The sequence below is a fragment of the Chrysemys picta genome, unplaced genomic scaffold (assembly GCF_011386835.1).
Source record: "Chrysemys picta bellii isolate R12L10 unplaced genomic scaffold, ASM1138683v2 scaf493, whole genome shotgun sequence".
NCBI classification, from domain to species: Eukaryota; Metazoa; Chordata; order Testudines; family Emydidae; genus Chrysemys; species Chrysemys picta.
The window spans coordinates 1-13021 of record NW_027053200.1 but is presented as its reverse complement, the minus strand read 5'-3'; the positions used below and the strand labels follow the sequence as shown (position 1 = coordinate 13021).

The 13021-nt window shown below is 46.5% G+C and overlaps 1 long non-coding RNA gene across 1 annotated transcript; it reads left to right on the top strand.

The window, feature by feature from the left end:
* The first annotated feature begins 2595 nt into the window (after positions 1-2595).
* Positions 2596-8640, top strand: LOC135978863 (uncharacterized). The gene is made up of 3 exons (XR_010596219.1): positions 2596-2714; positions 7917-7994; positions 8517-8640. It is a non-coding gene; the product is annotated as an uncharacterized LOC135978863 (long non-coding RNA).
* The last annotated feature ends 4381 nt before the right edge of the window (positions 8641-13021 follow it).

Sequence of the window (13021 nt, the reverse complement as noted above, 5' to 3'; positions counted from 1 at the left end):
TCCCATTCTGTATGTATGAAACTGATTGTTCCTTCCTAAGTGGAGCACTTTGCATTTGTCTTTGTTAAACTTCATCCTGTTTAACTCAGACCATTTCTCCAATTTGTCCAGATCATTTTGAATTATGACCCTGTCCTCCAAAGCAGTTGCAATCCCTCCCAGTTTGGTATCATCCGCAAACTTAATAAGCGTACTTTCTATGCCAATATCTAAGTCGTTGATGAAGATATTGAACAGCGCCGGTCCCAAAACAGACCCCTGCGATACCCCACTCGTTATGCCTTTCCAGCAGGATTGGGAACTATTAATAACAACTCTCTGAGTACGGTTATCCAGCCAGTTATCCCCCCACCTTATAGTAGCCCCATCTAAATTGTATTTGCCTAGTTTATCAATAAGAATATCATGCGAGACCGTATCAAATGCCTTACTAAAGTCTAGGTATACCACATCCACAGCCTCACCCTTATCCACAAGGCTCGTTATCCTCTCAAAGAAAGCTATCAGATTGGTTTGACATGATTTGTTCTTCACAAATCCATGCTGGCTGTTCCCTATCACCTTACCACCTTCCAAGTGTTTGCAGATGATTTCCTTAATTACTTGCTCCATTATCTTCCCTGGCACAGAAGTTAAACTCACTGGGGTCTGTTTTTATTTCCCTTTTTATAGATGGGCACTATATTTGCCCTTTTCCAGTCTTCTGGAATCTCTCCCGTCTCCCATGATTTTCCAAAGATAATAGCTAGAGGCTCAGATACCTCCTCTATTAGCTCCTTGAGTATTCTAGGATGCATTTCATCAGGCCCGGGTGACTTGCAGGCATCTAACTTTTCTAAGTGATTTTTAACTTGTTCTTTTTTTATTTTATCTGCTAAACCTACCCCCTTCCCATTAGCATTCACTATGTTAGGCATTCCTTCAGACTTCTCGGTGAAGACCGAAACAAAGAAGTCATTAAGCATCTCCGCCATTTCCAAGTTTCCTGTTACTGTTTCTCCCTCTTCACTAAGCAGTGGGCCTACCCTGTCTTTGGTCTTCCTCTTGCTTCTAATGTATTGATAAAAAGTCTTCTTGTTTCCCTTTATTCCCGTAGCTAGTTTGAGCTCATTTTGTGCCTTTGCCTTTCTAATCTTGCCCCTGCATTCCTGTGTTGTTTGCCTATATTCATCCTTTGTAATCTGTCCCAGTTTCCATTTTTTATATGACTCCTTTTTATTTTTTAGATCATGCAAGATCTCATGGTTAAGCCAAGGTGGTCTTTTGCCACATTTTCTATCTTTCCTAACCAGCGGAATAGCTTGCTTTTGGGCCCTTAATAGTGTCCCTTTGAAAAACTGCCAACTCTCCTCAGTTGTTTTTCCCCTCAGTCTTGATTCCCATGGGACCTTACCTATCAGCTCTCTGAGCTTACCAAAATCTGCCTTCCTGAAATCCATTGTCTCTAATTTGCTGTTCTCCCTTCTACCCTTCCTTAGAATTGCAAACTCTATGATTTCATGCTCACTTTCACCCAGGCTGCCTTCTACTTTCAAATTCTCAACAAGTTCCTCCCTATTTGTTAAAATCAAGTCTAGAACAGCTTCCCCCCTAGTAGCTTTTTCAACCTTCTGAAATAAAAAGTTGTCTCCAATGCAGTCCAGGAATTTGTTGGATAGTCTGTGCCCCGCTGTGTTATTTTCCCAACATATATCCGGATAGTTGAAGTCCCCCATCACCACCAAATCTTGGGCTTTGGATGATTTTGTTAGTTGCTTAAAAAAAGCCTCATCCACCTCTTCCACCTGGTTAGGTGGCCTGTAGTAGACTCCTAGCATGACATCTCCCTTGTTTTTTACCCCTTTTAGCCTAACCCAGAGACTCTCAACACTTCCGTCTCCTATGTCCATCTCTACCTCAGTCCAAGTGTGTACATTTTTATATACAAGGCAACACCTCCTCCCTTTTTCCCCTGTCTATCCTTCCTGAGCAAGCTGTACCCATCCACACCAACATTCCAATCATGTGTATTATCCCACCAAGTTTCAGTGATGCCAACAATGTCATAGTTGTATTTATTTATTAGCACTTCCAGTTCTTCCTGCTTATTGCCCATACTTCTCGCATTTGTATATAGGCATCTAAGATACTGGTTTGATCTTTCCTCCCAGTTTTGTCCTGACCCTCCTTTCCCTCTGACAATATAGCCCACACTCCCTCTCGTTTTTGACCCATCTCCCCGGTCTCCATGTTCCCCACTTACCTGTGGGCTTTGCTCACCTGTCCCCGTCGAACCTAGTTTAAAGTCCTCCTCACTAGGTTAGCCAGTCTGTGTCCAAAGGTACTAATAACTTGAGCTGTGGTTTGGAGGTGGAACAGCTGTCAAGGGCACTGAGGGGGAGATAGCAGGAGCTCATCCTTCAAGGAGGGGGGTTGGCACTGGAGGTTACTAGAAAGGACAAGAAGAGTCCATTCTGGGGTTCAGGAGGTGAATTTATCCCTCAGTGGTGGGCAGGTGATGGGTGGAAGTAGTGCTGGTTCCAGGTGCCCTTAATTCCTGCTGATTCCTCGGGGCGTTTGAGTCTCTGACAGGTTCTCGTTCCCTTGCAGCAGGAGGACGTCACGGCCAAAAGTGATGCACCAGCTCCGCATCATCCGGCACTTGCGCCAGATTCCTGAGACACTGCAGGGGCTGTGCCTCTGAGGCCATCAGCAACTCCCGCTCCCTGCTGCAGGTACTGCTCTGGCTCACTGTAAATGGGGAGCTAGTGGAAGGGGAAATGGAGCCCCCTGGCACTCACTAAAAGGGAAAGTGGTGGATTCTCCATCTCTTGATGTCATTGAAGGAAGACTAGATGCCTTTCTGGAATGTGTGTGCCCAAAAAGTAACTATTGTACTATACAGCAAGCCTATGATATGCAGGGGGTTAGATGAGATGCTCTAAAGGTCTCTTGTGGCCATAAAGTCCCCTAAGTTTGGAAACACTGAGTGTAGCATTGGGAGCAGCCTCTGATGTTTTACCGTCTAGCCGGCTTGCTTCCTAGAATGAGGATGCATTGAGTGGGGTGATCCACAGACCTTCAAAGTGTCAGGCCAGCAGCAGGACATTAGCACTTCAGAGGATGGGTGGGTGTGGCAGTGACATCACAAAGGCCTTTTGCAGGACCTCAGCTTATTGGTCAAAGGTGGTGGGAAGGTTGTGACCTCAGAGAGAGATGCTGACATCAGCCAGGCAGGACAGGGGCGCAGGGCCAAGGAAAACTCAGAGACCCCTGTGGCTTTGCTTCAGCAAGTCTCCTTCTCGAGGTCTCTCTTTGAGAGAGTATTAGGGTTCACGTAGGTGTGTGCGAAGAGGAACCTCTTTCGCATTTTCTCCTTTCCTTTTACTGATTTTACTAGAAAACAGACATCCCTGTTCAGAAGGTAAGAGCCTCGGAGAGGTTTGTAACCTGTTCAGTCTGATCCACCTAGTGCCAGCTGAATTCTAGGCATTGAAAACACTAGTTCAAGGTGGCAGAATTTTATTCCCTCCCTGGGATTTTGTCCCGTGGAATCACTGGGGATATTAGGGTTTGTCCTTTTTGTTTTACCTTTTCCTCCATCCCTCCTTCCTTTCTCTTCATCTCTTACTTCTTTTGTCCTTTCTCCTGTTCCCCTCCCACCACCAGTGGTGGTGTGTGTGTGTGTGTGTGTGTTGCTGGGGGTGCTCTTCACCTCCCCTTGTGGGAAGTTGATCGAAAACTGTGGGGTTGAAATAGTGCTTGGACTCCACTGACACTAGATGCTGCCATCCTGTGGCTTAGCATTAGTGTCTGGGATGACTTGGGGCAAGATCTCAACCTCCCCGCAACACACTTCACTTCTGGCAGAATCCGTCCTCCCCCCCCTGCTCATAGACTCATAGACTCATAGACTTTAAGGTCAGAAGGGACCATTATGATCATCTGGTCTGACCCCCTGCATGCTGCAGGCCATAAAACCGTCCCTACCCCTTCCCTGGACTCTGCTGCTGAAGTCCCCAATCCTGTTACTAGTGACTTCAATCGGCAGAGACCCTCCTGCTAGAGATCCCTGCCCCATGCTGCGGAAGAAGGCGAAAAACTTCCAGAGGCTCAGCCAATCTGCCCTGGAGGAAAATTCCTTCCCGACCCCAAATATGGCTATCAGTAAGACCCCGAGCATATAGGCAAGTGTCTCCATCCTGATCCCTGTTAGCCATTATGCTATTTACCTACCATTGCTTGGTTTTCTTTACTATTATGTTTTACCATTAAACCATTCCCTCCATAAACTTATCTAACTTAATCTTAAAACCAGACAGGTCCCTCGCCCCCACCGTTTCCCTCGGAATGCCATTCCAATATTTCACCCCTCTGATGGTCAGAAACCTTCGTCTAATTTAAAGCCTGAACTTCCCCACGGCCAGTTTATATCCATTCGTTCTTGTATCCACGTTAGTACTAAGCTGGAATAATTCTTCTCCCTCCCTTGTATTAATCCCTCTAATATATTTAAAGATAGCAATCATATCCCCTCTCAGCCTTCGCTTTGTCAGACTAAACAACCCAAGCTCCTCTAGTCTCCTTTCATACGACAGGTTTTCCATTCCTCTGATCATCCTAGTGGCCCTTCTCTGCACCCGTTCCAGTTTGAGTTCGTCTTTTTTAAACATGGGAGACCAGAACTGCACACAGTACTCCAAATGAGGTCTCACCAGCGCCTTGTACAACGGAAGCAAGACCTCCTTATCCCTACTAGATATACCTCGCCTAATGCATCCCAAGACAGCATTGGCTTTTTTCACCGCCACGTCACATTGTCGACTCATAGTCATCCTGCGGTCTACAAGGACCCCTAGGTCCTTTTCCTCTTCCGTTACTTCTAACCAATGCGTCCCCATCTTGTAACTAAAATTGTTATTAGTCATCCCCAAATGCATCACCTTACACTTTTCACTATTAAATTTCATCCTATTTCTGATACTCCAATTCACAAGCTCATTCAAGTCTCCCTGCAGGATATCCCTATCCTCTTCCGAATTTACAACGCCTCCCACCTTCGTATCATCCGCAAACTTTATCAGCCCACTCCTGCAATCGGTTCCGAGGTCAGTTATAAATAGATTAAATAAGATGGGTCCCAAAACCGAACCTTGAGGCACTCCACTAGTAACCTCCCTCCAACCTGACAGTTCACCCTTTAATACGACCCGCTGCATTCTCCCCATTAACCAATTCCTTATCCACCTCTGGATTTTCATATCGATCCCCATGTTTTTCAGTTTAACCAATAATTCCTCATGGGGTACAGTATCAAACGCTTTACTGAAATCCAGGTATATTAGGTCCACCGCATTTCCCTTATCTAATAAATCCGTTACTTTCTCAAAGAAGGAGATCAGATTCGTTTGGCACGATCTGCCCTTCGTAAAACCATGTTGTAATTTATCGCAATTGCCACTAATCTCCAGGTCCTCAACTAGTTTCTCTTTCAGAATTTTCTCTAACACCTTGCACACTACAGATGTTAAACTAACAGGTCTGTAGTTACCCGGATCACTTTTTTTCCCTTTCTTGAAAATAGGAACCACATTAGCTATTCTCCAGTCTAACGGAACCACCCCCGAGTTTACAGATTCATTAAATATTATCGCTAACGGGCCTGCTATTTCCCGTGCCAATTCCTTCAATATTCTCGGATGAAGATCGTCCGGTCCTCCCGACTTAGCCTCATTAAGGTGTTCAAGTTTTGTTTCTACCTCGGATACGGTAATCCCCCATCCTGAACGCCCCTCTGTAGTGGTGCTAGTATCCCTAATCCCTTCATTGGCCTCATTAAACACCGATGCAAAATATTCATTGAGATATTGCGCCATGCCTAGATTGTCTTTAATCTCCTCTCCGGCAATAGTCTTCAGCGGTCCCACTTCTTCCTTCTTTGCTTTCTTCCTATTTATGTGGCTGTAAAACCTCTTACTATTGCTTTTAATTCCCCTCGCTAGGTCCAACTCTACACGGCCTTTGGCCTTTCTCACTCTATCTCTACATTCTCTGACTTCACGTAGGTACATTTCCTTACTGATCCCTCCCCTCTTCCACTCTTTGTACGCTTTCTGTTTTTTCCTAATCGCCCCTTTGAGTCGGTCGCTCATCCAGCTCGGTCTAAATCTCTTGCTTAGTAATCTTTTTCCCTTTTTTGGAATACAGGCCTCTGACAGCTCATGCATCTTTAACTTAAAGTAATCCCAGGCTTCTTCTGCCTTTAAATTCATTAATATGTTTGCCCAATCCACTTCCCTTACCAGTCCCCTTAATTTGTTAAAATTGGCCTTTTTAAAATTATAAACCCTAATCTTTGACTTAATTCTGTTACTCCTTCCATGTATTTTAAACCGAATTAGCTCATGATCACTGGAGCCCAAATTGTCCCCTACTACCACTTCCTCAACGAGGTCCTCACTACTTACCAGAATCAAATCTAAAATGGCCTCCCCCCTCGTCGGTTCAGCTACCACTTGATGGAGGAATTGATCAGCAAGCACATCTAGGAACATCTGAGCCCTATTATTGCTACTAGCGTTTGTTCCCCAATCTATATCCGGGAAGTTAAAGTCCCCCATAATTACACAGTTTCTATTAGTAATTACTTCTCTAAACACATTAAATAGTTCCTTATCCATATCCTGGGTTGATCCCGGCGGTCTATAGCACACTCCAAGCACTATCCCCGGAGAGGCTCTAGTAGTCCTATTACCCAGTGTGAGTATTGCCCAGATGGACTCAGTATTGTCTAATCCATCAACTATTATTTCTTTACAGCTTATTTCACTATTGACATACAATGCCACCCCCCACCTTTACCTTTGTTCCGGTCTTTCCTAAACAGCGCATACCCCTCCATACCTGTGTTCCAGTCGTGACTGCCATTCCACCACGTTTCTGTTATTCCTACGATATCTGGTTTCAGCTCTTGGACCAAGAGCTCCAATTCCTCCATTTTATTACCTAGGCTTCTGGCATTGGTGTATAGACACCCTAATGTATGTCGTTTAGCCTGTCTCCCATTAGTAGCACTATATGTTGCGGGCCTCCTTGTGTCCGTCCCCCCTGTCCTTCCTATGTCCAATCTCATCTCCCCGGCTATGTCTCCTCTCATTTTACTCACCTTCTCCATACTGTAATCTGGCGTGGAGATTAACTGTGCATCTCCCAACCGTCTCCCCAAACTTCCTAGTTTAAAGCTCTTTTGATAAGATGAGCTAGCCTCCCTCCCAGAAATCTATTTCCTTCCCTACTTAGGTGAAGCCCATCCCGCGAGAACAGGTGTCTGTCCCCGAAAGCCTCCCAGTGGCCATACATCCCAAAGCCCTCCTTATAGCACCACTCCCTTAGCCAACTATTTATTCTCACAATCCTATCAGCCCTTTGCTGCCCTTCCCTTGGAACGGGCAGAATCCCACTAAAGATAATCTGAGCCTCTATCTCCTTGAGCGTCTTCCCCAGCCTGGCATAATCTCCCTTGATCCTCTCTAACGAGAACCTAGCCGTGTCATTTGTTCCTACATGAAGGATTATCAAGGGGTTCTTACCTGCTCCTTTTAGAATCCTTTTCAACCGCAACTGCTAGAGCCGCCTCCCTTCCCAACCTGGGTGGGGGTGGAGAAGAGGGTTCTGATAACTTGAGCTGTGGTTTGGAGGTGGAACAGCTGTCAAGGGCACTGAGGGGGAGGTAGCAGGAGCTCACCCTACAAGGAGTGGGGTTGGCACTGGAGGTTACTAGACAGGAGAAGAAGACTCCATTCTGGGGTTGAGGAGGTGAATTCATCCCTCAGTGGTGGGCAGGTGCTGGGTGGAAATGCTGCTGGTTCCAGGTGCCCTTAATTCCCCCTGATTCCTCGGGGCGTTTGAGTCTCTGACAGGTTCCCGTTCCCTTGCAGCAGGAGGATGTCACGGCCCAAGCGATGCACCAGCTCCACATCATCTGGCACTTGCGCCAGCTGCGTGAGACACTGCAGGTGTGTGTGTGTGTTGCTGGGGGGTGCTCTTCACCTCCCGTTGTGGAAAGTTGATCGAAAACTGTGGGGTTTAAATAGTGCTTGGACTCCACTGACACTAGATGCTGCCATCGTGTGGCTTATCATTAGTTTCTGGGATGACTTGGGGCAAGATCTCAACCTCCCCACAACCCACTTCACTGCTGCCAGAATCCCTCCTGTCCCCCCCCTGCTAGAGCCGCCTCCTGCCCAACCTGGGTGGGGGTGGAGAAGAGGGTTCTGATAACTTGAGGTGTGGTTTGGAGATGGAACAGCTGTCAAGGGCACTGAGGGGGAGGTAGCAGGAGCTCACCCTACAAGGAGGGGGGTTGGCACTGGAGGTCACTAGAAAGGACAAGAAGATTCCATTCTGGGGTTCAGGAGGTGAATTCATCCCTCTGTTGGGCAGGTGCTGGGTGGAAATACTGCTGGTTCCAGGTGCCCTTAATTCCCCCTGATTCCTCGGGGCGTTTGAGTCTCTGACAGGTTCTCGTTCCCTTATAGCAGGAGGACGTCACGGCCAAAGCGATTCACTATCTCCGCATCATCCGGCACTTGCGCCAGGTGCCAGAGACATTGCAGGGGTTGTGCCTCTGAGGCCATCAGCAACTCCCGCTCCCTGCTGCAGGTACTGCTCTGGCTGACTGTAAATTGGTAGCTAGAGGAAGGGGCAATGGAGCCCCCTGGCACTCACTGAAAGGGAAAGTGGTGGATTCTCCATCTCTTGATGTCATTGAATGAAGACTAGATGCCTTTCTGGAATGTATGTGCCCAAAAAGTAACTATTATACTATACTGGAAGCCTATGATATGCAGGGGCTTAGATGAGATGCTCTAAAGGTCTCTTGTGGCCATAAAGTCTACTAATTTTGGAAACACTGAGTGTAGCATTGGGAGCAGCCTCTGATATTTTACTGTCTAGCCAGCTTGCTTCTTAGAATGAAGATGCATTTTTTGGGGTGATCCACAGAGAGTAGCTCAAACCTTCAAAGTGTCAGGCCAACAGCAGGACATGAGCACTTTAGGGTTTGGTTGGGTGTGGCAGTGATATCACAAAGGCTTTTTCAAGGACCTCAGCGTACTGGTCAAAGGTGTTAGGGAAGTGGTGACCTCAGAGAGAGATGCTGACATGAGCCAGGCAGGACAGGGGGCAGGGCCAGGGAAACCTCAGAGACCCCTGTGGCTTTGCTTCAGCAAGTCTCCTTCTCGAGGTCTCTCTTTGAGGACTGAGAGAGTATTAGGGTTCACGTATGTGAGTGCGAGCAGGAGCCTCTTTCCAGTTTTCTCCTTCCCTTTAACTGATTTTACTAGAAAAGAGACGTCCCTGTTGAGAAGGTAAGAGCCTCCAAGAGGTTTTGGAACCTGCTCAGTCTGATCTATCTCGTGCCAGCTGAATTCTAGGCATGGAAAACATTAGTTTAAGGTGGCAGAATTTTATTCCCTCCCTGGGATTTTGTCCCGTAGAATCACTGGGGATATTAGGAATACAACAAGGAGTCTGGTGGCACCTTAAAGACTAACAGATTTATTTGGGCATAAGCTTTCGTGAGTAAAAACCTCACTTCTTCGGATGCATAGAGTGAAAGTTACAGATGCAGGCATTATATACTGACACATGGAGAGCAGGGAGTTACTTCACAAGTGGAGAACCAGTGTTGACAGGGCCAATTCAAAAATCAGGGTGGATGTAGTCCACTCCAAATAATAGATGAGGAGGTGTCAATTCCAGGAGAGGAAAAGCTGCTTCTGTAGTGAGCCAGCCACTCCCAGTCCCTATTCAAGCCCAGATTAATGGTGTTGAATTTGCAAATGAATTTTAGTTCTGCTGTTTCTCTTTGAAGTCTGTTTCTGAAGTTTTTTTGTTCAATGATAGTGACTTTTAAATCTGTAATAGAATGACCAGGGAGATTGAAGTGTTCACTTACTGGCTTATGTATGTTACCACTCCTGATGTCCGATTTGTGTCCATTTATTCTTTTGCGGAGGGACTGTCCGGTTTGGCCAATGTACATGGGAGAGGGGCATTGCTGGCACATGATGGCATATATGACATTAGTGGATGTGCAGGTGAATGAGTCCCTGATGGTGTGGCTGATGTGGTTGGGTCCTCTGATGCTGTTGCCAGAGTAGATATGGGGACAGAGTAGGCAACGAGGTTTGCTACGGGGATAGGTTCCTGGGTTGGTGTTTCTGTGGTGTGGTGTGTAGTTGCTGGTGAGTATTTGCTTCAGGTTGGGGGGTTGTCTGTAAGCGAGGACTGGCCTGCCTCCCAAGGTCTGTGAGAGTGAGGGATCATTTTCCAGGATAGGTTGTAGATCGTGGATAATGCGCTGGAGAGGTTTTAGCTGGGGGCTGTATGTGATGGCCAGTGGTGTTCTGTTATTGTTCTTGTTGGGCCTGTCCTGTAGTAGGTGATTTCTGGGTACCCGTCTTGCTCTGTCAATCTGTTTCCTCACTTCCCCAGGTGGGTATTGTAGTTTTACGAATGCTTGATAAAGATCTTGTAGGTGTTTGTCTCTGTCTGAGGGGTTGGAGCAAATTCGGTTGTATCTTAGGGCTTGGCTGTAGACAATGGATCGTGTGATGTGTCTTGGATGGAAGCCGGAGGCATGTAGGTACGTATAGCGGTCAGTAGGTTTCCGGTATAGGGTGGTGTTTATGTGACCATCACTTATTTGTACTGTAGTGTCCAGGAAGTGGATCTCTTGTGTGGACTGGTCCAGGCTGAGGTTGATGGTGGGGTGGAAATTGTTGAAGTCCAGGTGGAATTCTTCAAGGGCCTCCTTTCCGTGGGTCCATATGATGAAGATGTCGTCAATGTAGCGCAAGTAGAGGAGGGGCACTAGGGGACGAGAGCTGAGGAACCGTTGTTCTAAGTCAGCCATAAAAATGTTGGCATACTGTGGGGCCATGCGAGTACCCATAGCAGTGCCACTGACTTGAAGGTATAAGTTGTCCCCAAATCTGAAGTGGTTGTGGGTGAGGACAAAGTCACAAAGCTCAGCCACCAGGCTTGCTGTGGCCTCATCAGGGATACTGTTCCTGACAGCTTGTAGTCCATCCTCATGTAGAATATTGGTATAAAGTGCTTCTACATGCATGGTGGCCAGGATGGTGTTTCCAGGAAGAACATCAATGCATTGTAGTTTCCTCAGGAAGTTGGTGGTGTCTCGAAGATAGCTGGGAGTGCTGGTAGCATAGGGCCTGAGGAGAGAGGCCAAATAGCCAGATAATCCTGCTGTCAGAGTGCCAATGCCTGAGATGATGGGGCGTCCAGGGTTTCCGGGTTTATGGATCTTGGGTAGCAGATAGAATACCCCTGGTCGGGGTTCTGGGGGGGTGTCCATGTAGATTTGTTCCCGTACTGTAGCTGGGAGTTTCTTGAGCAGATGGTGTAGTTTCTTTTGGTATTCCTCAGTGGGATCAGTGGATAGTGGCCTGTAGAATGTGGTCTTGGAGAATTGCCTGGGAGCCTCCTGTTCGTAATCTGACCTGTTCATTATGACTACAGCACCTCCTTTGTCAGCCCCTTTGATGATAATGTCAGAGTTGTTTCTGAGGCTGTGGATGGCATTGCGTTCTGTACGGCTGAGGTTATGGGACAAGTGATGTTGTTTGTCCACAATTTCAGCCTGTGCATGTCTGCGGAAACACTCTATGTAGAGGTCCAGTCTGTCATTTCGACCGTCAGGAGGAGTCCACGCAGAATTCTTCTTTTTGTAGTGTTGGTAGGAGGGTTCCTGTGGGTCAGTGCACTGTTCAGTGGTGCGTTGAAAATATTCCTTGAGTCGGAGACGAGGAAAGTAGGCTTCCAGATCACTGCAGAACTGTATCATGTTCGTGGGGACGGTGGGACAGAAAGAGAGTCCCCGAGATAGGACAGACTCTTCTGCTGGGCTAAGCGTGTGGTTGGAAAGATTGACAATGTTGTTAGATGAGTTGAGGGTACCATTGTTCTAGCCCCTAGTGGCAGGTATTAGTTTAGATAACTTACAGTCCTTTTTCCTCTGTAGAGAAGTGAAGTGTGCATTGTAAATGGCTTGTCTCATTTTTGTAAAGTCCAGCCACGTGGAAGTTTGTGTAGAAGGCTGGTATTGTATGAGAGTCTCCAGTTCTGAGAGCTCATTCTTGATCTTCTCCTGTCTGCTGTACAGGATGCTGATCAGGTGGTTCCTCAGTTTCTTTGAGAGAGTGTGTGGCACAATCTCTCACCATACTCAGTGTAGTATGTTGATTGCAATGGATTTTTTACCTTCCGTCCTTTTGGTATGATGTCCATCTGTTTGCATTTGGAGAGGAAGATGATGTCTGTCTGTATCTGTGCAAGTTTTTTGTTGAGGTTGATGGATTTCCACTCCATACGGCTAAATTTAGTGCCTTGCATGGTGTCAAGTATCAGGGGGTAGCCATGTTAGTCTGTATCTACAAAAACAACAAGGAGTCTGGTGGCACCTTAAAGACTAACAGATTTATTTGGGCATAAGCTTTCGTGAGTAAAAACCTCACTTCTTCGGATGCATAGAGTGAAAGTTACAGATGCAGGCATTATATACTGACACATGGAGAGCAGGGAGTTACTTCACAAGTGGAGAACCAGTGTTGACAGGGCCAATTCAAAAATCAGGGTGGATGTAGTCCACTCCCAATAATAGATGAGGAGGTGTCAATTCCAGGAGAGGAAAAGCTGCTTCTGTAGTGAGCCAGCCACTCCCAGTCCCTATTCAAGCCCAGATTAATGGTGTTGAATTTGCAAATGAATTTTAGTTCTGCTGTTTCTCTTTGAAGTCTGTTTCTGAAGTTTTTTTTGTTCAATGATAGTGACTTTTAAATCTGTAATAGAATGACCAGGGAGATTGAAGTGTTCACATACTGGCTTATGTATGTTACCATTCCTGATGTCCGACATGGGGACATTAGGGTTTGTCCTTTTCCTTTTACCTTTTCCTCCCTCCCTCCTTCCTTTCTCTTCATCTCTTACTTCTTTTGTCCTTTCTCTTGTTCCCCTCACA